We start from the raw sequence: 26,160 nt of genomic DNA on the forward strand, positions 1-26,160 counted from the left end.
CATTTAGCAAATTTTATCTCATTGTTCGTTTATTTATTGACAAAGATTTAAAGAATATATGAAGATGTCCCAAAATATTTGATGATGAGAAATAAATTTAAAAAATGTTTTGATTAAGTTAATTTTTTAATAAAGCCTTAATTTGTATTAATTAATTAATTTTTTTTTATAATTGTATTAATGAAAAAAATTAGATATGTCAAATGTAGTATAAATATATTCTTTGATATTTTATTTGCAATTTTTTTTTTTAGAATTGAAGAATTTCATCTGTTTTTTTTTTTTTTTTTTAATTTAAAGGTTGTTTTAACTTTTAAGAACCCCCTTTGTTTACAGGAAGCTAAAATTTTAAGCTCAAATAGATTTTAAAAACTTGTTGAGGAATTCTAGTAGTAAACTGAATATGGATATTTCGTCCTTTTATTAAGAAAGTTTTATAAAGATTTAATTGAAATACATTGTTATGCTAGTCTAAAAAAAATACAAGGGTATTGTGTGATTTTTTTGCAAATTATTTGGACGAACTTTTTTTTTTTTTTAAAACAGATGCCCCTTCTTTTTTTTCTTTGTTTCAGATTTGCCTTAGGATCACCACTAAAAATCATACAAGTGGATCATTTTTTTTAAAATCAATATTTAGGCCTTTGCTGGGAAAGAAGTTTCAATTATTGATTGATTTTTTAATTATTTCAATCTTTTTAGATAGTTTTCTAATGTTTCATGTTTTAAGCCATTAGAAATAGTGGTTGGGGATAGGCAAGTTCATAAGATTTGGAGTGATGTGAGTTATCATTTCTCAGTGTCGTGGGATCGATTCTCTTGTAAAACATATTTCTTAATGAAATATTGTGTGAGTTATGTTTTGGGGATCAATGTTTGTTGTCTTCTCTCTTGAATTTCTTTCTTGTCTAGGTTAAGGAGCTTCTAACATATATAAAAAGTGGTAAACTTTTTTTTTTTTTTAAATTATTTTAAAACAACTTTTTTTTTTAATTTTAAAAATAGTAGATAGTGTTAGAAAATGACTCGCGATGGCTAGAGTACTAACTTCACCAAGATCTAGCCAAAAAGTCGAGCATGAATTCTTGATTTTCAATTAAAAACACTCAAGAAAACACTCAAAAAATTTTACGCTAATAAATACTATTTTAATAATGTTTGATTTTAGGGAGACTTGTCAAAAAATCCCTATACCCATTCTTAACTTACTCTTTACTTCCTACCCCACTAAAACTTTGTTTCAACTCCCCATTTCTTTTAAATTTCCAAATTTACCCTTATATCTATATTTTGAATAATTGATTTTTCTTTTTGTAAATAATGGCCCATCATGCTTCCGAAAAATAAATTAAATCTTTTACCTCTTTGACCGGAGTACCACCAGGTTATATCCACCGTATTTTACGAACTGCTCCTCACAGTCCAACCACACGATCGCAACCGATGGTTACTGACGCAGATTCCTTCAGCAGCATTTGGCACAACCCTAATTCGTTTCCTACCTTAGGGTGTACAATAAAAGATAAAATTTTGAAAATAATACATGAGAGGGGCTAGAGCAAAGATTTTTTTTATTCAAACACAAACATTTTATTAATACATAGTAACCTCCTGTAGAAGAGGAGAAACTTGTTTAGCTACTTACAGTAGCTGAACTCACTACACACATAAACGTGAAAGGGAAAATATTACAAGTGTTTTGAAGAAAAATGAAGAGGTTGATCGATGCCTTCATCTTCCTTCTGCTTCTTTATTTATAGAAGGCTCCTTCGGATTTGAAATTCGGACTTCAAATCTTTCATAAGCCTTTACAGCTTGCTTGGGGACCATATAGTGGTTGAGTGGTCCCTTCATGACCTGTCTTTTTCTAGATTATTAATCTAGAAATTAACTTCTCATCTTTTTTTATCTCCCTGAGATACCATTGACGATGAGTATACAAGATATCTGCGGTAATTTCGTCTCCTTTTTCCTGGAAACGTTGGACTAGCCATTTAAGAGCGTCCGCCTGTTTTCTCTTGTAATTGATCCTTCTTTTCAAGACTTTCAGAATACTCGATACATCTTTAAGTTTTGATTTCGGCGTGTTTAACTGGTTTCAATTTATCCTTATTTATAGATGAAAATTTCGGGACCAGTTGTTTGACTTTTATTCATTGGATTCTTTTTAGTATATAGTATCCAATGTCCTTTTGTCTTTTACCACTCATTATTAGTGGTTTTCGTGTCATCTTCCACCTATTATTGGTGGTCCTTGTCCTTCCACTCACATGTTGGTCCTTTTTTTGATAATGGGTTTGGTCACATGTTCCTTTTAACTTTGTCGAGGAATCTTTGGCTTTCGGTGTCCTCGAGGAAAACGTGAATGTGGTCCATCCCCACTAGTGCTTGTATCGGTAAAGTGTTTCCGATCAGATCTAGGCTTGAATCCTTTACCGAATTCCGGTTCCTTCTGGTTTTGGCATTCTGGACAGATGTTTTCAGACCATCTTCCTACATGTGCCATGTTACAGAATTTCCGACGAGTTTCTTTACTTGTCGGCAGCTTGCTATTCCACAAAAGATTTCTCTTTTTCTCAAATAAATCTTCTGCAAAACTTGTTGTTTTTTCTGTCATGGTATTTAACAGGAATGATCCATTCATTGAATGATTATAAAATTTGAATGAGAACTTGACTTTGTCCATCTCAATGAGACAGACCCATAGACCCCAAGATCTTCTGGTAGAAATGTCATCTTCAGTGATTGAAGCAACCAGGGGTGTTTCTTCTGTTGGAGGATCTTTGATAAATTTTTGAATATTTGAATATGGCCTCTTTAACTTGATGAAATGAAAGGCTTCGTGAGAACCTTTCCCTGCTGGTTCTGGTGCTGCACTGAAAAAGTATAGCTCCAAAACATCTCCACTGGACAAATAATCATTATTCGCCCAAGTTTCGTGAACAGCTTCCTGGATCCACTTTGGTAGTCCTGAGATTTCCGGAAAGCTGGGTGATGTAGTATAAACTGAGGCAAGAGCCCCGAATTCATACCATGCTTTAACCTCCTTTAGATATGAATTTTGTTTCATCCATACCCTTGGATATTTTCCTGAAACATCAACCCTGTTAGTAGCTGGGTTGATTCCAGTTCTTGTTTTCAGTTTCTCCCAATTCTGCTGATAGACCTGAAATGGAGAAATTGTTGCTTCGTTAGTACCAACCTTAGATTTGCCTTTGTCAATACGAGGCCTGTTGCGCATTTTCCTACCGCAAGTGTACGGTGTCAAGTTTTAGTACTGGTTAGAGTACAGATATCGATCCCACGAGGAGTGTGTATAAAATCTATATCAATGCTCGTAATTAAAATAGCCAAGACTTTATCTAAAAAAATCAAATGAAAGGTTGGTTTGTTTGAATGAATTAACTGAAAACAATGAATTAATTAAGTCACCGAATTGAGAGATAATAATGAGAGAAAATATCTAGAAAAATGATTTCACAAAGTTTCCACGATAATTATTCACAGTTTAATTTATATTCCTGAATTCCAATCAATTAATGGCCAAGAAAACTTAGATTGTTTTATTCCCCCTTTCCCAAGTGACGAATAAAGTGTATCTATCAACTTCGATTCAATTATTCCTAATTAGAATCTATGTTTCATAGATAAATGCAAGCAATGTTCTTACTAAGCCTCGCTAAAGTTATACGCCTTCCGAACGCTATAAACATTTAACGATGTGTCTCTAATAATCTATAATCCTAGTCCCTCTCCCGAGTTATAAGATTAATCAAACAACAAACAATTTATGGCCAGTAAATTGCAGTACAGTAAACACAGAGAACACAATTAAACGAAAGCGGACTTCAATCAAATAAACAACGGTGTCAAATCATCGTATCAACAGAGTTACGTCATTCTCTAGAATGGAAGTTTAGTTCATCACGAATTCTAAATAAACGCAACGCATGTTTGAATATTTAGACATCGAAACAGTAGAAAATAAGTTCATACAACATTCCTACTGGAATGTATATGGAGAATGGACTTGTGGTCATTGGATTTTCCACATTTTATCCTCTGCCATAAACTCCATTCCATACTCTAGAGGTTTCCAAGGTTTGTGTTCCTCAAGAAACTCTAGTCCAAGAATCAGTCGATCTGATTCTTTCCCTGGAATTCCTTGAATGTGAACCTCCAATTCTCCGATATTAATCAGTCCTTGGTAAGTTCCTATCATAGGTTGTTCCAAATAGTATATTGAATTACAAGGAAATTGATTCCTTTGCTTAGTAATATCAAATACTATTTCGACTTCCTTCCACCCTTCTGGGCATTGAAGTTTTCCTATTGTAGAAAAACTTTTCAGCTCCTGTTGGGTTTCTATAACAGGTGTTTTTCCCCACCTGTAACTCGTAATTCTATCTCCTTGAAAAGATAGTCTTCTTGATTCCAATCTAAGACTTTGATTCCTTTGTAGAATCGGTTTGTCTTGTATTTGGATATCGGTTTCCTGTATTAAAGGAAACTCAACTCTTTCCGGATAAATTGCCTGAACAACTTGTCCAAATATCTCAGGGATTTCAACAAACTCATTTCTAATAAACAGTTCAGAATGATGTGTATTAGAAAGAGCATATGAAATTTGATAGGTAATAGAATATGGCATATTACCTTCTTTCATCAACTTTTTTTCCTTGAAATTCTGATGCAATGTCAAGGCTCGGCTGAAATCTCGATCGGCCAGTTTGTAGGCTATCCTTGGATAGATTACTCCTACAATCTTTCCTGCACAGAGATTTCCTGAGATGGTTCCCAGTACTGAATCTTGTAGATTCCCCATTCTTTTATCGCATATAGCAATATCAATAGGCGAATCTATCCCTTCTTTGAAAGTAACCTTTATCATAATTTGGATTGCTCCAATATGAATCCAGGACATAGTCCTTGCTACTTCTATCTTGAGTTTTTGTAATTTTTCCTTAATTTCTTCGGAAGGAATTAACTGCATCTTCATTCTATTTCCTGTAAGTTCCATCAGGATTGCCATTTCCCTTCTAGATACTTTATAGATTAGATGATGCTTTCTGTTTCTTAGGCCAAAACTTCCTAAGAATTTTTCTACCTGTCCTGCAGAGAAACCTTGATATCTCTGTAGACTCGGATTTTTCTCATGATTCTTTGAACCATGTTATGAGATATTGTTGTCTGGCTGAAAAACCCAGACATATCTTCATGTGATTCGTGTCGAAACACCTCGTTTTCAGTCAGATTCCGATTCTGTTCCATCAGAGTCTTCCTGACTTAAGACTTCTTCTTCTTCATATATACTTTCATCTGAGGCGATGTCCTCAAATCGGTATACTTGAATAAGATCTTTGTAATAAACTGCTTCTTCAATATCCGGGGTAGGATCAAAGTGTTTAATACCTCTTTTTTCATTTTCTGGACAGTTGGTCGAGATATGACCTCTTGCTCCACATGTCCAGCAATTACAGTCCTTGAAACTTTCATTGGCCCGAGTATGAGCTCTTCTGAAAGTTTTCTTGGTAGGTGCTCTTCCTGTGCTTCGAGATGTACTCGATGCTTGGGATGATGTCCTACTCCTCGATGGTCCACTTCTTTGTCCAGATTTATAAGATCTGGCTTTCTGTCTGGACCACACAGTTCTTGGTTTCCAAGAACTTCTTCCACTTCGTGCATAAGGATGAGTCCGAAAACTTTTCCTCTTATGCTTATGTGGTTTACTTCCAATAATTGTTGGAAGATCATTTTCCTTACAACACAAAGGAGTTCTTTTGTTGATACCCCTTAAGCGTTTGTAATTCTTTTGTAATGCTGCCATATGGCACCATTCTGCCAACTTTCCTTTGAGAAAAGAGGCTCTTCGTGCCAACGTATCTGGATTTCCAGGTACGTATTCCCTAATGAGCATTTCTCTCCAAGGACTCGGCATTTTTGCGAGGAAAAGCTGCATAGCTATATCTTCTTCGACTCCTGAATTCCATCTATATTTAGTGAATAACATAATATATTCATCCACCAAACATATATCATGTAATTCCAGACTATACAGAGCTTGAGTATATTTCTTCTTCTTCTCTGTATCTTGACTGTTGAAATAGTCTACCCCTATGAAGTGTGCTTTAAATAGGATAGCCATTTTTTCAGCGATCTCACTAAGAGATTCACCAGCTAGGACTGACTCCTTCATGTCAAATGAGGTCATGTCCCAAGCAATTTTCACTGATCCCATAAGACTCATTTCCAGAATTTTAATGAATCCTTCTTTGTTGAGTTCGAGTGTTCCTGCTGCAATTCTCATAGCAGATGTCCAATCATCTGTGAGATCTTCTCTGTTTTTGAAGTCTAATACATCAAGGTTAAGCATAACCCCGTAAGGATGTATAGGATCCAAAACAGTTTTCCCATAGGGTGTTTGGTGCAAAGGAATTTGATTTCTCCTTGCCCTTGTTCCTGCTGGGTGTGATCCTCCCCCAGTATGGAAATCAGATTGAGATTCTCTCATGTTTACATTATGAGATCCCACACTTTCCCTGGGTGGTTCTTGAGAAGATGACCAGGTTATAGCAGGTGGTGTTTCACCTACTGCTGTGTTCATATTTAGATCTACTACTTTGAGATTTGCGAAATATTCCTCAAGCTCTTGTAGATCTTCTATACCAATCCTTTCTAAAGTTGTCATCAGATCAATTTCTTTTCTGAGACAGACTTGATTAGATTGATCATCTTTTCTTCTTCAGTCAATGGTTTTGACACCACTCTGGCCTTCCCTTGTTGATGTAACAAAGGTTCAGTACCAAAAGATGGTGGTAACCAACCTCCTGAAGTTCGTCTACTGGAACTGGGCTGTTGTTCCAGTTTCTGAATTCTTGTTTGAATATCCTTTAATATTCCAAGAATTTCTTCCTGGGTTTCAATGATTTTCTCAACTCGTTGTGGTACAAAATATAGCATATTGCCATAATTTTGTACTGTCTTCTGAATTTCTCTAAGATTTGAAGAGAGCTTAGAGGAATTTGGAACTATCTCAAGAAACTTATTTGTTTTCATAAGTTTACCTGAGATTTTACCTGAAGGTGCAATAGCTTCCCTTTCTGTTTCTGATATCTAACAATAGTTAGATGCACTTGTTTATATTCCAAAATTCTGGAATATTCCTTGTAAATTATTTTTCTCGAACCGAAGTTCGTATTCATAATTTTTTCAAAATTCTCTTTCTCATACAATTAGTTACTATTAATAATAAAATTTGTGTTTGAAATAAATCCACCTAAAGCTCTGATACCATTTAAAGCGTGAGGATCAATTAACCTTTAAAATAAGAATAAAGGTATTTTTGTCCATTTTAAGGTATTAGGGAGTTTAAAGAAAGGTTTTGATGTGTAGGGAGTTTGGGGAAAGTTGAGTTTGGGTTTGGGGATTTATGAGCAATTTACCCTTGATTTTAAATATTCATAATTTTGGTATATAACAGCTCCTGATAATCAAAAGTTGAGTTTCATATTTTTTTTAAAGTCATTCTGTAATCAATAGATCACATTAGATATCTAAACGATTTAACATCGAAATTGGATCTGAAACATATGCTACTCATTTTTCTTTAAAATATATTATAAATTTTTATTTTTTTCCTCTTGCCCTTTTTTGCATGAAATTTTATCTTCCCTGGACTGTTGAATTTTTAGACAAAAATTTTACAAATTAAGAGAAGATTTAAGGTCAAATGGTGGGACAAAGAAAATTAACACCAGAAAAATCAACAGAAAGTAAAATAACTTAAAACAACGATGGTTCCCTAGTGAAGGGAAACCATAAATATAGAAATTTAAATATGCAATAAAGTAAACTAAGATGGTTCCTCTATTGAGGAGATCCACAAATTGCAGAAAGTAAATTGTAGAAATTAAAATTCTTTAAGGTCGTGGTTCCTCCAGTTTCTGATGCATATAAACTTTCAAGGGATCTATATACAGAGCATACTTTTGTAAAGAACTCCACAAATCTTAAAGATGTAGGTGGTTTAACTAGCAATATATATATATATATATATATATATATATATACATATTCCAGAATTTAAAACAAGATTTCATTACTAACCAATCAAATAACTTTACATAAATGGAAGATACAAATCAAAAAGGGTTTTGGAATTAAAGAAATTTGGATCTAGGAATGAATGATTAGAGAGAGAGAGAGAGAGAGTGGTAAAATTTTCGGTCTTCTTATACTAAAGTCTTATCCCTTTTTAAATACTTTTTTGGGGGTATTTTCGGTTTTTTATTTTTTATTTTTTTAACATATGAAAATGTACATAACAATACAAATACGAATACAATGCCATACAATCTAATACAAATATTTATACACAACTATTTCCAAATATTGGTCATTGGTCGTCTGGTCCAAGAAGGTCATCTTCTTCTAGGTTAAGCAAATCCTCAGAGGATTCTGACTTTCCTGAAGGTCCTGGTGAGAATTTCATTAGTATAGCTTGCATTTATTCAGGAGTTTTGGCAGCTGCAATCATTTCCGTCATTTGGGATTTTTGTGCCAAGAATTCTGTCTGTTGTCATGGTGGAATCCTGTAAGCGGTTTTTGAGTTGGGACTCTTGTATTTTTATTATTGGTATCCAAGCTTGGATATTGGTGGCTGTAAGGCTTGGAGGAATTTTAAATTTGTTCCACAATTTGACCTTAAATATTCTCTTAATTTGTAAAATTTTTTCGTCTGAAAATTTAACAGTCTAGGAAATGACCCAAAGAAGATAAGATTTCATGTAAAAAAAGGGCAAGAGGTTTGAATCCTCTTTCTTCTGCTGTCGAGGCATCTTGGGCTCTAAAAAGATTAAAGAAATTTTGGATAGGGTGTTTGAGGATCTCATAGGTGGAGCCAAAATATTCCCACCATGTGTACCACCAGGTTGGGAATTTTTTGAGATTGCAAATCTTGGTATCAAAATAAAATAACCAGGGGTGCTTGTGTTTCTGGTTTTGAATTAAGAAGGAATTGTACCAGGCCTGTTGATAGTTCCAGTAATTAAAATATATTTCAAAAAATGATGCTTCTTTATATTTTTCTGGAAATAGTATAGATTCTGAAAAATCATAGCCCCAGTCAATTGGAGCAATGACTTTTAGGATTTTGCAGGTGGAATAAGTAGGATCATCATGGATTTGTTCCAAGAAGAAGTTTTTAAACAATGCGGAGTCAGTAGTTTCCATAATTGCTTGGTAGAAATAAGGGGTCTTATTTTCGTTCCAAGGTTTATAATATCGTCCTTTTCCAAAGTATATTTGAAGTATTTCAAAAGGATCTTTTTCATGGAATCCTAGTTCAACATGTATTATATTTTGCCAATTATTTTTCTTAAAGTAATCAGAAGGAGGGTTTAATGATGGTTGTGTGAGAACAAGCTTGGAATTTGTGGTGTGATAAGAGGTTTTTGAGGAATTATCGGAAAACGAAACAGTTTGGAAGGAATCTTTGGTAAGAGTTTCTTTATAGGGTTTCTTGCCGGAGCTTTCACTTGCCTGGATATTGGCAAGGGCATTTTTAATTTCAGGTGTTTGGAGAATGGATTCAAGGAATTTGAGTCTTTTCTCCAAATCATCACTTACCTGAGGTTTTGATTGTGCAGTATCTTTAAGTTCTTCTTCTTCTTCCTTTGTAACGATGTCGTACCAGGTTTTGGTTTTTGCTGGTTCGGTAGGAGTTTGAACATGCTTTTTATCCTTTTTGGGTGACATTTCTGTTTTGGAGAAATTCTCTTGTGAGGAAATCAGGTAAATAATTTGTATCTCTTTTTATGAATTCGATTTCAAAATCAAATATACTATATCTTGCAAAAATTTGTTTTGAGGCAAGATTTTGGACATCTTTTTGTAAAATTTCTTTTGCACTTTTACAATCTATTGTTAATAAAAAAAAATTGGTTTAAAAGGTCACTCTAGAATTTTTGGACGCATAAAATAATACTCATAATTTCCTTCTTTATAGATGAATAATTTTTCTGGGTATCATTCCAATGGGCAGATGTATACTGTACTATATACTCTTTGTTTTCTTGTTTTTGTTTTAATATACCTCCATATCCTAAATCTGACGCGTCTGTTTCTACGATTTTTTGTAAGTTAGGATCTGCGATATGAAGACATGGAATTTCTAACACTTGCTTTTTGATGTTTTTTACAATTTCTGTGCGTTTTTCTGTCCATGGTTTTTGGGTTTTATCAAGTATTTTGTCTGGAAATTTATTGTGAATTCTAAAGATCCCTCAATGGGAGTTATGGTACCACGAGATATGTAATGGCCTAAAAATCTTATCCTAGTTTGAAAACAACTTATTTTTGATTTTGATACAACTAGACCATTTTGTTTTGTGATATAAAGAAATGTTTTTAGATGTTTAAAATGATCATCGACGTTATTAGAGAATATTAATACATCATCAATGTAAACAATGCAGAATTTTGAATAATCATTATATATTTCATTCATAATTCTTTGGAATCCGGAAGGAGCATTTTTAAGTCCAAAGGGCATTACATTTCATTCATGTTGTCCAAAGGGGACTGTAAAAGCAGTTTTATATTTATCATTTTGAGAAATTTGTATTTGCCAAAATCCATATTTCATATCAAATTTGGAAATATATAAGCATTATGGAGTTTTTTTAATAAGTCTTTCTTATTTGGTATTTGATATCTGATCCATTTTAATGCTTTATTTAATGGTTTGTAATTAATTATTAATCTGGGTGTTCCTCTTTCAATTTCTGAATTTTTATTAACGTAAAAGGCATCACAACTCCAAGGGGATCTAGATTTAGAACTTAACCCTTTTTTCTCTAAATCTTGAATTTCTTTATTACAATGTTCTTCTAATTCAAAATTCATTTGGATTAGTCTAGCTTTAGTTGATATTTGTCTATTATTGAAATCTTCTTCATAAGGAAGATCAACAATATGTTGTTTTCTATTCCAAAAAGCATTAGGAATTTCTGAACATACTTCTGTTTCTAGTATTTTTTGGAATTTTTAAATTTTATTTTGAATTTCTCTTGTTTCTATTTGGTTTTGTATTCTTTTTAAAGAAACATTTTTTTAAGATTTTCTAATTGAAAAGTCTTTCATTGGATTATGGTATTAATATTATTTTCATAAATTGAACATGCTTTTATTAAGTTAAGGTTTCTAGTTCGAGGTTTTTCTAAAAATTCAAATTTTAATTTTTTATGATTGAATTTAAAAGAAATAGAGCCATTGTTTACTTTATATGGGGTAATTAAACTTATAAAGGGAGTTCCTAATATTACAGTTTGATGAATATCATTTACTAAAACAAAAGTGGTTGTTATGAAAATAACATTATGTATTATTGATGCATATGTTTTTGAATTTACATTTAATCTTGAATTATTAGCATCTGAAAGTTTTTCTTGTGTTTTTTGTTGGAATTCAGTAGGTACTATTCTTGATTTGATACATTTCAAGTCTGCATCAGTATCAAATAAGGCTATTGTATCCATTTTGAAATTTTCTGAAAATACTAGATTTATTTTTAAGATGTATTTTCTGGAAGTTTTTTGGGGATCGTTGAAGAGTTTAGTGGGGTGAATAAACTCTTTCCTTTACTGATAGATTTTGCATAGGGTGCTAAAATCCTGTTAGAGATTGTAGCTATTCTTATTCAAGGTTACGTCCAGCAGATCACAATAATAAGTGCGGAAACAATCCGATGGAGTAGGGTGAAAACAGTAATAACAGTACGCAGTAGAACAATAGTTGTTTCTGGAAATTCGAAGATAAAATCTTCTACGTCTCCCCTTCTTCGGTTTCCAGAAGGTATCACTAAAAGACTTTGGATTTTACAGTACAACACTTGTACACACCCACTTCAGCAAGACTTATCCTTTGCCTACTGAAACTCTTAGTAACTCAACACAATATGATTCAATATAACAAGGTTCTAGAAAAGACTCTTTTTCAGTTTACAATCTCTTCTTCAAAAGAATATCGTAATGTGTTTTACTAGAAGAGGTGAAGAAACAGCAGTACAAAATGATCTCCAAAGATCAGATATAAGATATTAAACGTGCACTGCTTTTCTGCAAGTTGAGCTTGGAAGATAACGATTTTTTCGCGGTTGCTCAATGTAACGTTGGATAGATAAAAGTAATCAGCGTTGTTCTTCAAAAGAGTTTGATCCATAAATATATAGATATCTTGAATCCAACGTCTATAATAAAAACGGCTTCTTTGACTTCTGATGAAATCAGCTTTAATACCTGAAAAAGGTCCTGCAGAAAGGCTTCAAAACAATCAGTCTTGTTTCATTCCAAAACTGGTAAGACATAATAAATAACTTCGTACAACATTAATGATGCAGTTGATACTAGTACTTGATTAAGTAACGGTAGAACTTAAGACTTGTTCCGTTAGCACAGAAGACAATAAGTTACTCCAGTTTAGACTGAGTTCTTCTTCTGGTTTTCTAAGTTCTGAAGACTACTGCTTTTATAATTCCTACTGATTTTAACTAATAAGCCTACTGGTTTTGATTCTTATCGCCACAATTAAGTTGAGTCTAACAATTTCCCCCTTTGTGGTGATGCCAAAACCTGGACGTTAGCAGAGATAAATAATGGCAATATAAAACAAAAATATATTAAGATAATCAAACAACAACAGTTTTAGTTATCAGTGCCAATGTCACTGAAAATAATTTCATCATTCCGAGCATCAGCATTATGATCTCTTCTGGCAGAGGATTCTGCCATGTCTCTAGTTCTTCTTTCTTCTGGTTGTCTTCCTTCTGGTTCTGCTTCTCCTTCCCCTTTTTTGGCATCATCAGCCATAACTCGAGCAATTAAATCGTTCATACGTCCAGAGAGATTCATAATACCATTGTTTAGCATCTCCAGATATGGTGCCTGATGAGATACTCGTACATTTAGAACATTGAGAGCTTGAGATTGAGACTCAATCTTGGCATCCATAGATTCCATTGTGGTGGAGACTGAACGAATAAAATCATCCTGCTCGGTGAGTCATTGGAGTATGTCAGTTTGGCTGAGCACGATGGAACCATGGCTTCTAGAAATAGCTTGTCTAAAAACAGCAGTTGCAGCATGCATTTTGCTCATAGATTCCGCCGTGCGAAATATTTCTTTAGATATACGGTCTCGGAAGAACGTTGCGCCACTCAATTCTGCGGCATGTTCACGAGATATTTGTTTTACTATCTCCGAGAGATTGTTGAGATTTCTTTGCAGAGTTTCTATCTCAAATTCCATATTAAGGAATTCTGGTTCCGGAGATGGAGTCTGGTGAGCATACGTTGCTTGATTTCCTCAACATGAGCAGCTGAGTCAGAGACAGACACAACCAATGCAGTAGAGATTGCAAGCTTTGGTGGAGCAGTAGGAGGGATTGCATCCAGTAAAGCAGTAGAAGGACCAGGTTCAACAGAGCTTTCTTCTGGAGCAGTAGAGAAGGGAGGTGCTGCAGTAGTTTGCTCAGCAGCAGATCGAGCAGTAGAAGTTTCTTTAAAAACATTAATTTATTCAGGAGCTTCATTCTCGTCTTGGTGAACAGCTTCAGTGGTTTCCAGTGGTTGCTCCGAAGGGATGAGTTCAGATGACCTATTCAATAGAGCTTTCATTTATGCTTGATGTTTAGCAAAAAATTTTCAAGATTTGGCAATGGGTTATCATCTGATGCTTCAATGGGTTGAAATACGGGTGGAGCTTCTGAGAGTACCACATCTTGAGTTGATTTTGGTGTAGCAGCAGTAAGAACAATGGACTGAATGACTTCATCCACCGAGGACAGCTCTTGAACAAAGATCAAAGACGATGATCGAGTAGGCAGTTCTGGTGATGCAGGAGTACTTGAGACCTTTGCTTTTAAAGGAGCTGTGGTCCTTTCCTCAACTGGCTGTATCTTCAAAAGTTCAGGAACCATGCCTAACCTGTATGAAATAGGCTTAGCAAAAGCCTGCTTTCGAGCTTGAATCTGCTCAATCAAACAGTGCATTTGATCTGTCAAAAGCTTGATAATATCCTTGTGGGGACCCGAACTTAATTCAATTCTTAATAACTTTCTGGGAATAATTAATCAATTAAAATAAATAGGGCCTAATTTTTTTTTTAAAATACAAGAGTACGCAGCATATGAAATAAGTCTTATCTCATTTACAAGAGCACTATTCAGATCTAAGTACAAGTACTGTACAATCATAAATCATAATAATTACTGTTTCTTCACTACACCTCAGGTGATATAACAGATATACTCCCAAGTCCGGATCTCCACGCTAACTGTCTTCTCTCATTCTCTTCTCGACCCTGATCCAGCCCCACCTGTTGTCATGCACACATACAAAACAAGACAACAGCCGGATAACTCCGGTGAGAATAAATCCCAGTATAAACAATGTAAACATGCAATCATATAAAAACATATATAAAAGCATAATAAAGGTATCATTAACATGTAGTAATTCAACAAACATGAAAGATATAACCAATGTAAATCAACATGTCGTATCAGACTCAACTCAACCGACGCGTCGTCTCAGACTCGACTCAACTCTAACCTAGGGATCCCGGTGTTTGAATAATGATAAATATACCGAATCTCAGTCGATAGGAATGAATCAATCCCTAAACGGCATTGATATAATTCATATATCCAGTGTCTGGGCGAATCGGCCGCAGAATTGACGAATCAGTCAAAGAATAGGCGAATCAGCCAATAATTAGACGAATCAGTCAGGGACTAGGCGAATCAGCCGATAGCCAGACGAAAGCCGGTAACTTGGCGAATCAGCCAATGACTAGCGAATCAACAGTCAATACATGCATACAGTAACTAGGCGAATCAGCTGATGACTAGCGAATCAGTAGTCAATACATGTCGTGGCTATAAATCAATAGACTACAACCATCAATCTCAACAATTACAAATATCAATGCAATAAACTAAGTATGTGATTTAGGGAAACTCGAGTCAAACCTCACTCGAGTTGTGCAATCCCAACTTAACATTAGTTTATACCTTTCTTTCTGATAATTTGACTCTGTCGAAGTCTCGAACTCAAAGCCTGTCAATATTAATCTGACAATAACAATATCAAGGGTACGGTATCAATGCTACACTCAATCAATACTGGATATAATCAGAATTCAATCAAATTCTGTTTCAACGGCATAACATCATAATCCCAATATATCCAGCAATATCATATCAGTCAGATATCAATTCTAACGTCTTATACTTGATAATCACTCAATCTTGATATCAATTGATTCCAAAACTATTCCGAAAATCATAACAATTTCATATGGTATCTGTTTCTCAATCCAGTTTCAATTATACGATGTCTAACATACCAAGAACATCATATATGAATCATATCAGATTCTGACAATACCATAATTTCAAATCATATCAAAACATAGTAAAACTTACGTCCAGTTGTAGCCTACGTCGATAGGAACACAATATCGCAGTCAGATTCAAAATCGGATGAACAGATTTCTCACAAAAGACGTAAGGATTTTTCGTAACTTCCCTCGGCCCTTTCTCGATTCTTCTTTCCTGAAGTTCTGAAGAATTCGTGCATATATATATATATATATATATATATATATATATATATATATATACATACATACACGTTGCATGCAAGAGGCCAAATGTCAAATTCTTGTTTCGCATGCCTCGCGCATATGCGCGTCACATCCCCGCGCATATGCGCGAGACTTACGGCCTCGGCGTTCAGCACTCGCGCAAATGCGCACATCCAATCGGCGCATATGCGCCCAACTCTCTGGACCTATCGCGCATGTGCGTGCTTCAAGTCGCGCATGTGCGCGCAAGGTTCGATCTTGGCTCTTTAGTGTCTGCACAGCTCGCGCATATGCGCGCCTACGTCTCGCGCATATGCGCGAGACCTTCGGTCTTAGCACAAAAACTCGGGTTTTCTTCCGTCTTTTCGATCTAATCATATCCGTCTATAATTGCATCTCAATTATCCATAATTCATGGTAGATTACAATAATCGAAATCTCGGGCCTTACAATCCTGATCATGAGGAGCAGTAGGACTCATTGGATCAAAATTAGACTTTAGAGTCTTCAACACAGAGTCCATCTCCTTCTGTTTCAATTGATCAAGGATGTAGTTTCTGCGATTCATTGCTTCAATGACATTTTTGGTTTTTGCAGTAGCAAAAACTTTCTTCTCATTCTTCACCATCTGTGCAAATTTTTCTTTAGTGCATAAGTAAGTGAGAGGGTTAAAAACTCTCATCTTCATCCATTCATCAAAGAACAACATGTTTTCCCTGGTAGATTTTTCAATTTCCTCAAGGTGGAGCTCAATGCCAGTTTGCACTGTGTTTTTGGTGTGTTGAACTTGGGGCTCTTCAAAAAACTTCCCATTTCCTTTTCCAGTGGGAATAGACAGCACAGACCGAGTAGTGGAGGATCCGGCTAATGAATCTCGAAATACAACTCCAGTAGCAGGTCTGAGAGTAGACACTGAAGTTGAAGTTTGTGGAACAATAACAGCTACTTGTGTGATGATAGAAGAGGCAGCAGTTGGTTGTGAAACAGTAGGGGCAACTGCAGATTGAGAAAGAGTAATGATAGACATAGTTTTTACATGTTTTATTGCATTTGTTTGTGTGTGTTTGCATTGTGCATATGTTCATTTCATTTTCATTTGGTTCACTTTCGAGTAAACATTTGCATTTGATCATGTCTCACTTGTGTGTGACAAATTTGGAGGAAAAATGACCGGAAAATCGAACCTTGAGCAAAGTGCGCAAATCAAGAAGGAAATGAAAAAAAAAGGCCAGCGCCCGAGTGATGAAATTGTACCGCTCTGGCGCGAGAGGTGATCCGAGCTGAAATTTTACAGAAGACTCGGCGCTCGAGCGGTAATATTCCATCGCTCGAGCGCGAGAAATGCCTTCCAAGATGTAGTTTACAGAAGACTCGGGGCTCGAGCGGTAATTTTCCACCGCCCGAGCGCGACTGCTGCATATCCCAAGCAAGATTATAGAAGGTGTGGCGCTCGAGCGGTAAGATTCCACCGCCCGAGGGCCACTTATTTTTGGGAAGATTTCTTGTCCGATTTCCTACCTTATTTTGGAGGAGAGGATGATATGGAAAAATAGAGGGGACGTTTTTGAGGGCATTCAAACATATTTTTCTCAGCCGCCACAAGTTGGAGAGGACGTTTGCACTTGGAGTTGAAGATTCGAAGATTTCCGGGCGTCATTCCTCGCATTTTCGTCTAGCATAGTATTTCTAATCTAGTTTTTATCATTCAAACTTAGTTTTGTTTATTTCTAATATGACTTCGAGTAGCAAAACTTTTACATATTTGTTGGGATTTAAGGGGATCCTACCTCGAACTTTGATTTGAATTAATTCACATTTCGATTGTTGCGTTATTCTTGATTATACTACTGTTTTATCGTGTTGTTAGAACATAGCTAACTTTAACAACGTTTTTATATTGTGAGTGAGTTCGAGAGAATAACTTTTTATAGGAACGAGTAGTATAATCCGTGGATCTACAATTTACATAGATATATGAAATTGGATACGCGCTGATAGTCATAGTCCTAAGGGTCGAAAACTAGGGGATTTCATAAATCGACATGCAATTCACTCTTGATAAATAATTGAAGACATTTAATTACTTCATTGAGTAGAATTAGTTTGGCATAGCTCGAGAGAGTGTGTTCAATTGAATAGGAAATCATATCGGAAGCATACAATCACGATCGAACGAATTAATTAATTAACGAGGGGTAGGTGAACCGATATTTCCAACAAATTCATTTCTCATTGAATTTTAATCTATCATTTTAGATATTATATTTCATTATTCCATTCTTGAATCATTTTATTTGCATATTTATTTGAGCATAGTAGTAATAATCAATCAACAAATTGCCGTTGCTAAAGATTTAATAACTGAAACAATAATTGTTAAATACAGTCTTCTGTGGAACGATACTCGTACTCACGTACATTATACTATTACTTGACATCGTGCACTTGCGATCAATTTTGAGCACAAAAGCATATTTTTATTAAGGATTCCACAGTTCAAGTTTTGCTCGATCAAGTTTTTGGCGTCGTTGTCAGGAACTGTTAATTCACAATTTTATTATTAGTTATTTTCTTTAGCATTGTTTCATTTTAGTAAATTAACACTCCATATTCTGTTACAAATATCTCGTCCAGTGCATGCCAAAGTCACTTGACGTGGAGCTTGAGCAGTTCGACCCTGAAATGGAAAGAACTTTCCGCAGGAGAAGACAGTAGCAGAGACTGAAAGAACTGATGGAGAGGCACGAGAACGATCGTGAGGAGGAACATCGTGAAGATAGACATGTTGAGATGCCGCGCCGCATACCAATGCTGGAGTATGCCCAACCCTCTTTGGATGGAACACGCCCCAGTATTGAGAGGCCTATTGTGCGGGCAAACCACTTCGAAATCAAACCAGCTATAATTCAGATGATTCAGAACACAGTCCAAGGATCTACAGTAGATGACTCAAACACGCACATCACAGATTTTCTCGAAATTTGCGATACTTTTAAATTTAATGGAGTTTCTGATGATGCTGAGATTGCATTTATTTCCTTTCTCCTTACGTGATAAAGCTAAAGCATGGTTGAATTATTTTCCTGTAGGTTCGATCACCACATGGGAGGACATGGCGAAAGCATTTCTCATTAAATACTTTCCTCCATCCAAGACCATGAAGCTACGGCCAGACATCACAACATTTGCTCAATTCGACCAGGAGTTCTTATATGAGGCATGGAAACGCTTCAACGATTTGTTAAGAAGATGTCCTCATCACGAACTTACACTTGGGTTAGTCGTTCAAACCTTTTATTATGGCTTGCTTACTCCTAATCGTACTATGATAGATGCTGCTGCATGTGGAAACCTATTGAGGAAGACTGCTGAAGAAGGATATGAGCTGTTGGAGAAGATGGCTGCTAGCAGCTATCATCCTCAATCTGAAAGGAACAACCAGCGGAGAAGTGCATGAGTTCACCAGGTAACTGACCTTTTGGCTATTACTGCACAACTTGATGTTTTGAACAGGAAACTAGATGGCTTGAACATGGGTAGCACAACTATGCGTCTTCAAGAGATATTCTGTGAAAAGTGTGGAGGTGAACATTATGTTAAGGACTGTCAAGATGGAAATCCCTTTTATGTGCCAGAAGGGGCACCAGTGAATCAAGTGGGAGTCCAAAACCGCCCAAGGAATGATCCGTACTCCAACAAATATAATTCTGGATGGAGGCAACATCCCAACTTCTCTTGGGGTGGTCAAAACAGCCAGAATCGACCACAAGGAGGACAACAATATGGGAAAAAACCGATGTATAGATCTAACCCTCTTAGAGAAGAAAAGTCCAACTTAGAGCAGATGATGTCTAAGTTTATCTCGTCCACTGAAACTAGACTCCAAAATCAAGATGCATCAATAAAGAGGCTAGAGAATCAGATTGGAAAGTTGGCAAAGATGATAGCAAATAGAGAGCCGAGCACCTTGCCAAGTGACACAGAGACCAATCCAAAAGAGCAAGTGAATGCCATCGAGTTGAAGAGTGGAAAGATCTTAGAGGCCAGAAGAACAGAAAAAACTCAAGCACAAGATGAACAGACTGAGTCATCAAAAGGTAAGTCTTCCCACTCAACACCAGCACCCACTGCACAATCTAAAATTGTTATTCCTCCACCTTTTCCTGCAGCACTGAAAAAAGCAAAACTAGATGCACAATTCGGTAAGTTTCTTGAGGTATTCGAAAAATTGCATATCAATATTCCTTTTTCCGATGCTTTTATGTAAATGCCTAGTTATGCTAAGTTTTTGAAAGACATATTAGCTAACAAGAGGAAGTTGGAGGATCACATGACGGTGAACTTAACGGAAAATTGCTCTGCTTTGGTGCAAAACAAAATCCCACCGAAACTAAAAAACCCATAGAGTTTTTCTATTCCTTGCATGATTGGGGATGTTTTTTTTTCACAAAACTTTGTGTGATCTCGGTGCAAGTATTAATTTTATGCATTTATCTGTATTCAGGAAGCTCGGATTTGGAGAGCCTAAGCCAACCAAGATGTCCTTACAGCTAGCTGACAGATCTGTCAAGTATCCACGAGGAGTGATTGAGGATGTGCTTGTGAAAGTGGACAAATTTATTTTTCCTGCAGATTTCATGGTACTTGATATGGACGAGGATGTGAAGATGCCCTTGATTTTGGGGAGACCGTTCCTTGCGACTGGCAAGGCCCTGATTGATGTTCAAGAAGGGAAGTGGAGATTGAGAGTGGGCGAGGAGGAGATTACTTTTGATGTTTTTAATGCACTTAAGCACACACTGCATTCTGATAGTTGTTATAGAATTAATGCTTTTGATGCTCTTGTGTCTAACTATGAGCAGGATGCTCTTAGGGACCCTTTGGAAGCCATTATCACTACCGAACTGAGAGAAGATGACTTGGACGAAGAGAAAGCCGAAATAGTGGCTTACCTCAATGCCAACCAACCATGGAAGAGGCCAATAAGGATGAGATTAGAGGACTTGGGAGATCGAAGTGACTTGATCCCACAGAAGTCAAACCTGGAGGAGCCACCGACACTCGAGCTAAAACCATTGCCTCCCCACCTAAAGTACATATACTTAGGTGAGAATAACACTTATCGTGTCATTATTTCTGCTGCTTTGACAGATGGGATGGAGGACAAACTGTTGGAAGTTTTGAAAGCGCACAAGAAAAAGGATCAACCCATCAGTCTGCACGCACAAGATCTTGATGGAAGACGAGTACTCACCTCTTGTGTAACCTCAGAGAAGATTGAATCCCAAGATGCAAGAGGTAGTAAAAGCAGAGACTATCAAACTCTTTGATGCAGGTATTATCTACCCTTTATCTGATAGTGCATGGGTAAGTCCAGTTCAGTGTGTGCCGAAAAAAATGTGGTATTACTGTGATCAAAAACGAAAAAAATTAATTAATACCCACTAGGACAGTGAGATATGACAGATGGATGTTAAGACAGCCTTTCTTAATGGGGATATTAAGGAAGAAATTTACATGTCTCAACCCGAAGGGTTTACATCTGTCGGAAGTGAGCATTTGCTATGCAAACTTCAGAGATCTATTTATGGTCTAAAACAGGCATCTAGGAGTTGGAACCTTAGATTCGATAGTACAATCAAAGAGTTTGATTTTACTAAGAATCCTGAGGAACCCTGTGTGTATAAGAAGGTCAGTGTGAGTGCTGTGACATTCCTGGTGCTGTATGTTGATGACATTCTACTCATTGGGAAAGATGTAGGAATGTTGCAATCAACCAAGATATGGTTAGCAAGCAAGTTCTCGATGCAAGACTTGGGTGAAGCATCTTTTGTATTGGGAATACAGATCTATAGAGATAGATCAAAGAGATTGCTTGGTCTCACCCAGTCCACATACATTGATACCAACCTGAAGCGATTCTCGATGGATGAGTCCAAGAGAGGACATATACCAATGTGTCATGGCGTGTCCCTATCCAAGTCTATGTCTCCCAAGACTGATGCAGAGATATCGACGATGACACGCATTCCATATGCATCTGCAATTGGTAGCATCATGTATGAGATGATATCTACACGTCCTGACGTGGCTTTTGCACTAAGTGTAGTGAGTAGATATCAATCGAACCCTGGTCTTCCACATTGGAAAGCTGTGAAAGACATCCTCAAATACTTGAGGAGGACCAATAAATTGTTCTTGGTCTATGGGGGTGGAGAACTAAAATTGGAAGGCTATACCGACTCTAACTTCCAAAGCGATATTGATGACTCAAAGTCAACCTCTGGATTCATATTCATGTTCAATGGTGCTGCTGTCTCTTGGAAGAGTTCCAAGCAAGACAGTACAGCGGATTCTATCACTGAGGCAGAATACATTGCTGCATCGGCTGCAACAAAAGAGGCAGTTTGGATAAGGAATTTCATCCAAGAGTTGGGCGTTATTCATAATGGAGTTGCTCCTGTCCCGGTGTTTTGTGACAACACGGGAGCCATTGCTCAAGCAAAGGAGCCGAGGTCTCATCAGAAGTCCAAACACGTATTGAGAAAGTACCACATCCTCAGAGAGATCGTGGAAAGAGGAGATGTCATGATTGACAAAGTCGACTCCGCAGATAATGTTGTTGATCCGCTAACTAAGCCTTTACCTAGAACATTGTTCGAGAAGCATCGCGAATCGATTGGTTTGAAGCATATGGGTAGTTGGCTCTAGTGCAAGTGGGAGATTGTTAGAGTAGGTGTCCGTCGAGCCAAGTGTTGGCCGAGTGTTCACAATGAAACTCTATGTCTAAACGATCTTTATTTTAATAATATTTGAAATTATTATTTTGGCACTTCTTTATCTGTATACCCATGCTAGTTGCATAGATAAAGTCCTTGAATATACAAATAGTAGAAAGAATATGAGATGCTCATATGATGAGTATCATGAAACTCATATTTGGAATACTGTATATTCTAAACAGTTCCTAGTCGATTCAGCCGCCGCTAAGAAGGATATAGGCCGCTCGAGTTAGAGACTAATATCTGCGATGTGAGTACCATGTTTCATTGGTAGGGGACATTGTGATGTCCGATCATGCAGATAGGTGCTCCTGGTAGAGTGCACTGAACAACCCTCTATAAAGGACTTTCCAAGTGGTTCTCACTTATCGAGTGGAAACGTCCTAGTTTATGGTTGTACATCATTAGTCCTTATGACCCGGGACAACATTGAGACTCTATGTGCTAGCATTACACTTTGACTTGTTTACCGACTCTCATGGGGTCATCAGGTGGTAAGGTTGGGTGTTCTGTCGAAACACATAGGAGTCGATGCATTGTAGTCGGGGATTCACCGCTTACCTACGGGTATGGATATCCTATGTGTTCTCATTGTATGTAGGTTGAAATCTTTGATCAGAATATGGTGGTAATTATGAAAGGGGTTTCATAGATTACACCATCGATGCAACTACGACATGACACATAGTATCGATTCATTGACAACTCTCGATAAACCAATGGTTGTCGAATCGGTCGGGATATATGAGTTGAAGGGACCGTACTGTATGCTAACCATAATTGAATGGTTCTTGCAGGCACTATCATTTGATACCTAGGGAATCAAGTAAGCGATGCTGCTAGGCGTTTGACATGATTCGTTGGGTACTATCAGACTTGAGTTCTGACATTCTTATCAAGGAGTTGATAATTAAGAATGGAGCAATTGGGGTACGCTCATATAAGGACATGTTTAGTCCAAATTACATGGAGATGTGAACCCACGGCTAGTTGTATCAATGAACCATTGAGGGCCACACAAGTACTGGCTTTCTAGATCCCGTTGAGAAGTAAAATAGTTCAATGTGTTGAACGGCTTATAAAGGAGTTTGTAAGCGTAAATAAAAATAGAAGTATGACTTCTATAAGGAGAATGTAACTTTTTATTTGAGGAAGTGTTCCTAAATTAAAAGTTGGCCAAACGAGTAATGTATTTAAAAATTGTGATTTTCATATACATTATTATGGACTAAATTAAATTAATTCAAGTGTTGAATTAATTAAACACTAGTGGGCCTATTAGAGTCCAAATAATTAAATTAATTCAAGTGTTGGATTAAATTGCATTGGGCCTTGTAGAGTCCAATTAGAAATAATTATTAAACTAGTGGACTTGAGTAAAGTCAAGGAAACTTTAAATGGGCTCAAATGTGTTTGACACATTTAAATAAAGTCCATGGGTCTTGTAATTGTTACAAGCCCAAATAGAATTGCATGCATGGGGAGGTGAAGAGTTGGGAAACAACTTTCTCAATAATCAAGACATGTGTCACACATGCCAACACAACTTTTTACACTTCCAAGGCTAGTCTCCCTTCCCCCCATTACATACCATATGGCCGAAACTTCAAGGTAGAACTCTCCAAGTTTTTCTCTCAATTTTCTTCTTCAAGAGTTGAGGAAAGAAAACACTTCTCAAAGAAAAATGCTCTAATTTTTCTAGTGCAAAATTAGAGTGGATCTAGCTTGTTGGTGGTGGGCTTAATATTTGAGCAAGGCGGGCTCAAAGGGAAGCTTGTAGAAGGTCAACCTTTCAAGAGCCAAGTTGTTTACATCTTCGTTGGAGCCATCATCAACCTCAAGAGGTTGATAGGTAACGATTTCTCAATACACTATGTATGACATTTTTGTGTTTTTGTATATGCTACACCTAGTACTAGAGGTGGCCGAAATTTTCCATGTGTTTTTCGAAAATTTTGTTGCTTCCGTTGCGCTTTCGGTCACCTAAAATCGATCCCTTTCAAGTGGTATCATGAGCTAAGGGTACTAGTTTTTGTAGCATATACATGATATTATATTGAGGTCAATTTCTAACCGCATGAGACAAATTTTTGCATCAAAGCGTGGCCGGTTTTGGGGACGACTTTGGGCAGCAAGTTGCTGCCCATTTCGGGCACCTCGGGCTGCCCGAGGGGCTGCCCATTTCGAGCAGCAAGGGCAGCCCAAGGGGCTGCCCGAAACCCCCCCTATGATTTAATAAAAAAAAAATTTGCTAAAGTTGGCCGGAATCCGACGACGGAGCTCCAGCGACGGCGATGACGACTAGGGTTTCCAAAAGTGTTTTGGATTATCAAAGTGTCATGGGCCTTGAAGTTGTTGGGCCATGAGATGGCTAACATATTTGTGAATTTTAAATGGGCCAAAATGTTTTTGATGAAAAATGAGTTTTTGGGCCCTTAAGTTTAAAATTACAAAAGTTGCAAATATTTTCTCATAAAATAAATAATTGAAGTTGGACTTTAATTATTTATAGTAAATTGTGATTTATAAGAAATTCGGTTATAAATAAATTAATTGGAAAGTAGACAAAGGTGTTTGTATACTTTGTTAATTTAGTTTATAATCGTGGCGGTTAGTGATTGGATCAAGATATATAATATTTTATCAATTAATTATTGTGATAATTGATTGATGGTGTATGATATGTGATATTATGCATGAAGGATGATCAAAAGCCCAAGCCCAATTTGCTAGGTGTATGCTAGGATATTTTGTGTTGAATGATTGTAATAATTGTCAATTTATAAAGTGGGCTTGGTTTATGGTCTGTTCCCACCCCATGAGATGTATCCCTATTTGCCATGAATATTTATTTGTAAATATTAGTATAGTGGAAGATCAAGATTGGAAGATGGTGGCCATGATGATTATGAAGATCGAAGACATGTAAATATTGGAAGCTAATGTAATAGTTGCATTTGCATCCCTTGCATTTCCCTAGGATTGGACCTAGACCCGTGTTTAGCTCACACGGTCCGTTAGTATTGGGCGATTGATCATCCTTGTTTTGTTTACTGTTTATAATATATTCATGATATGTTATAAATAATGAGTATGTGCGTTATTATTATGATAATAACAAAGTTGCATGAATCCGGCAAACATACGATCAAACACGGCGAGCTTTTAAATAAAATTAATGATGAGACCTTTCAAAATTAAAAACCCTCATTTTGAATAAGATTCAAAATTAATATCAAGCCCGAAAAGGGGAATTATAAATTTGTTTATAATTTCCATGTCTTCCATCGACAATGGGTGCATGATGAACGCTACCCGTACTCGGGGCTCGGCTCATATTATTGGGGGGCCCTGGGTGCCGGAAAGCTGTGACATCCATTGACATGGTGATGTGAACTACGTGGAACTCCCATGATTTCGGCTCATATTATTGAGGGAACTCATGGCGACCGTCCATTAAGGTTCAACATCGATGGGTAAGGCTTGACACGTGAAGATGAACGACGTCATATTATTGGGTCCTAATCAAACGTGAGACAAAAGTTTACGTAGAGGGTTATATTGTGATGCAATTGGAAACTACCTTTTAGGAATTGTGATTGGCTGATATTATTCGGGATCATGATTCGCTAATTGGACCTTACGAACCTACTGAGGAAAGAAGTTTCCCATGCATTTTCACTAGAGAGTAGTGAAATATGTCAAAACAGTGGGAGTAAATATTTATAAAGTTA

At 36.5% G+C, this 26,160-nt stretch overlaps 1 non-coding gene across 1 annotated transcript; it reads right to left on the minus strand.

Moving 5' to 3' along the window:
- Window positions 1-18,805: 18,805 nt before the first annotated feature.
- On the minus strand, window positions 18,806-18,911 carry LOC140822306 (small nucleolar RNA R71). The gene has a single exon (XR_012115941.1). It is a non-coding gene; the product is annotated as a small nucleolar RNA R71 (small nucleolar RNA).
- Between the last annotated feature and the right edge of the window lie 7,249 nt (window positions 18,912-26,160).

The sequence above is a fragment of the Primulina eburnea genome, unplaced genomic scaffold, assembly GCF_022965805.1.
Source record: "Primulina eburnea isolate SZY01 unplaced genomic scaffold, ASM2296580v1 ctg751_ERROPOS8832219+, whole genome shotgun sequence".
In the NCBI taxonomy this organism is placed as follows: domain Eukaryota; kingdom Viridiplantae; phylum Streptophyta; class Magnoliopsida; order Lamiales; family Gesneriaceae; genus Primulina; species Primulina eburnea.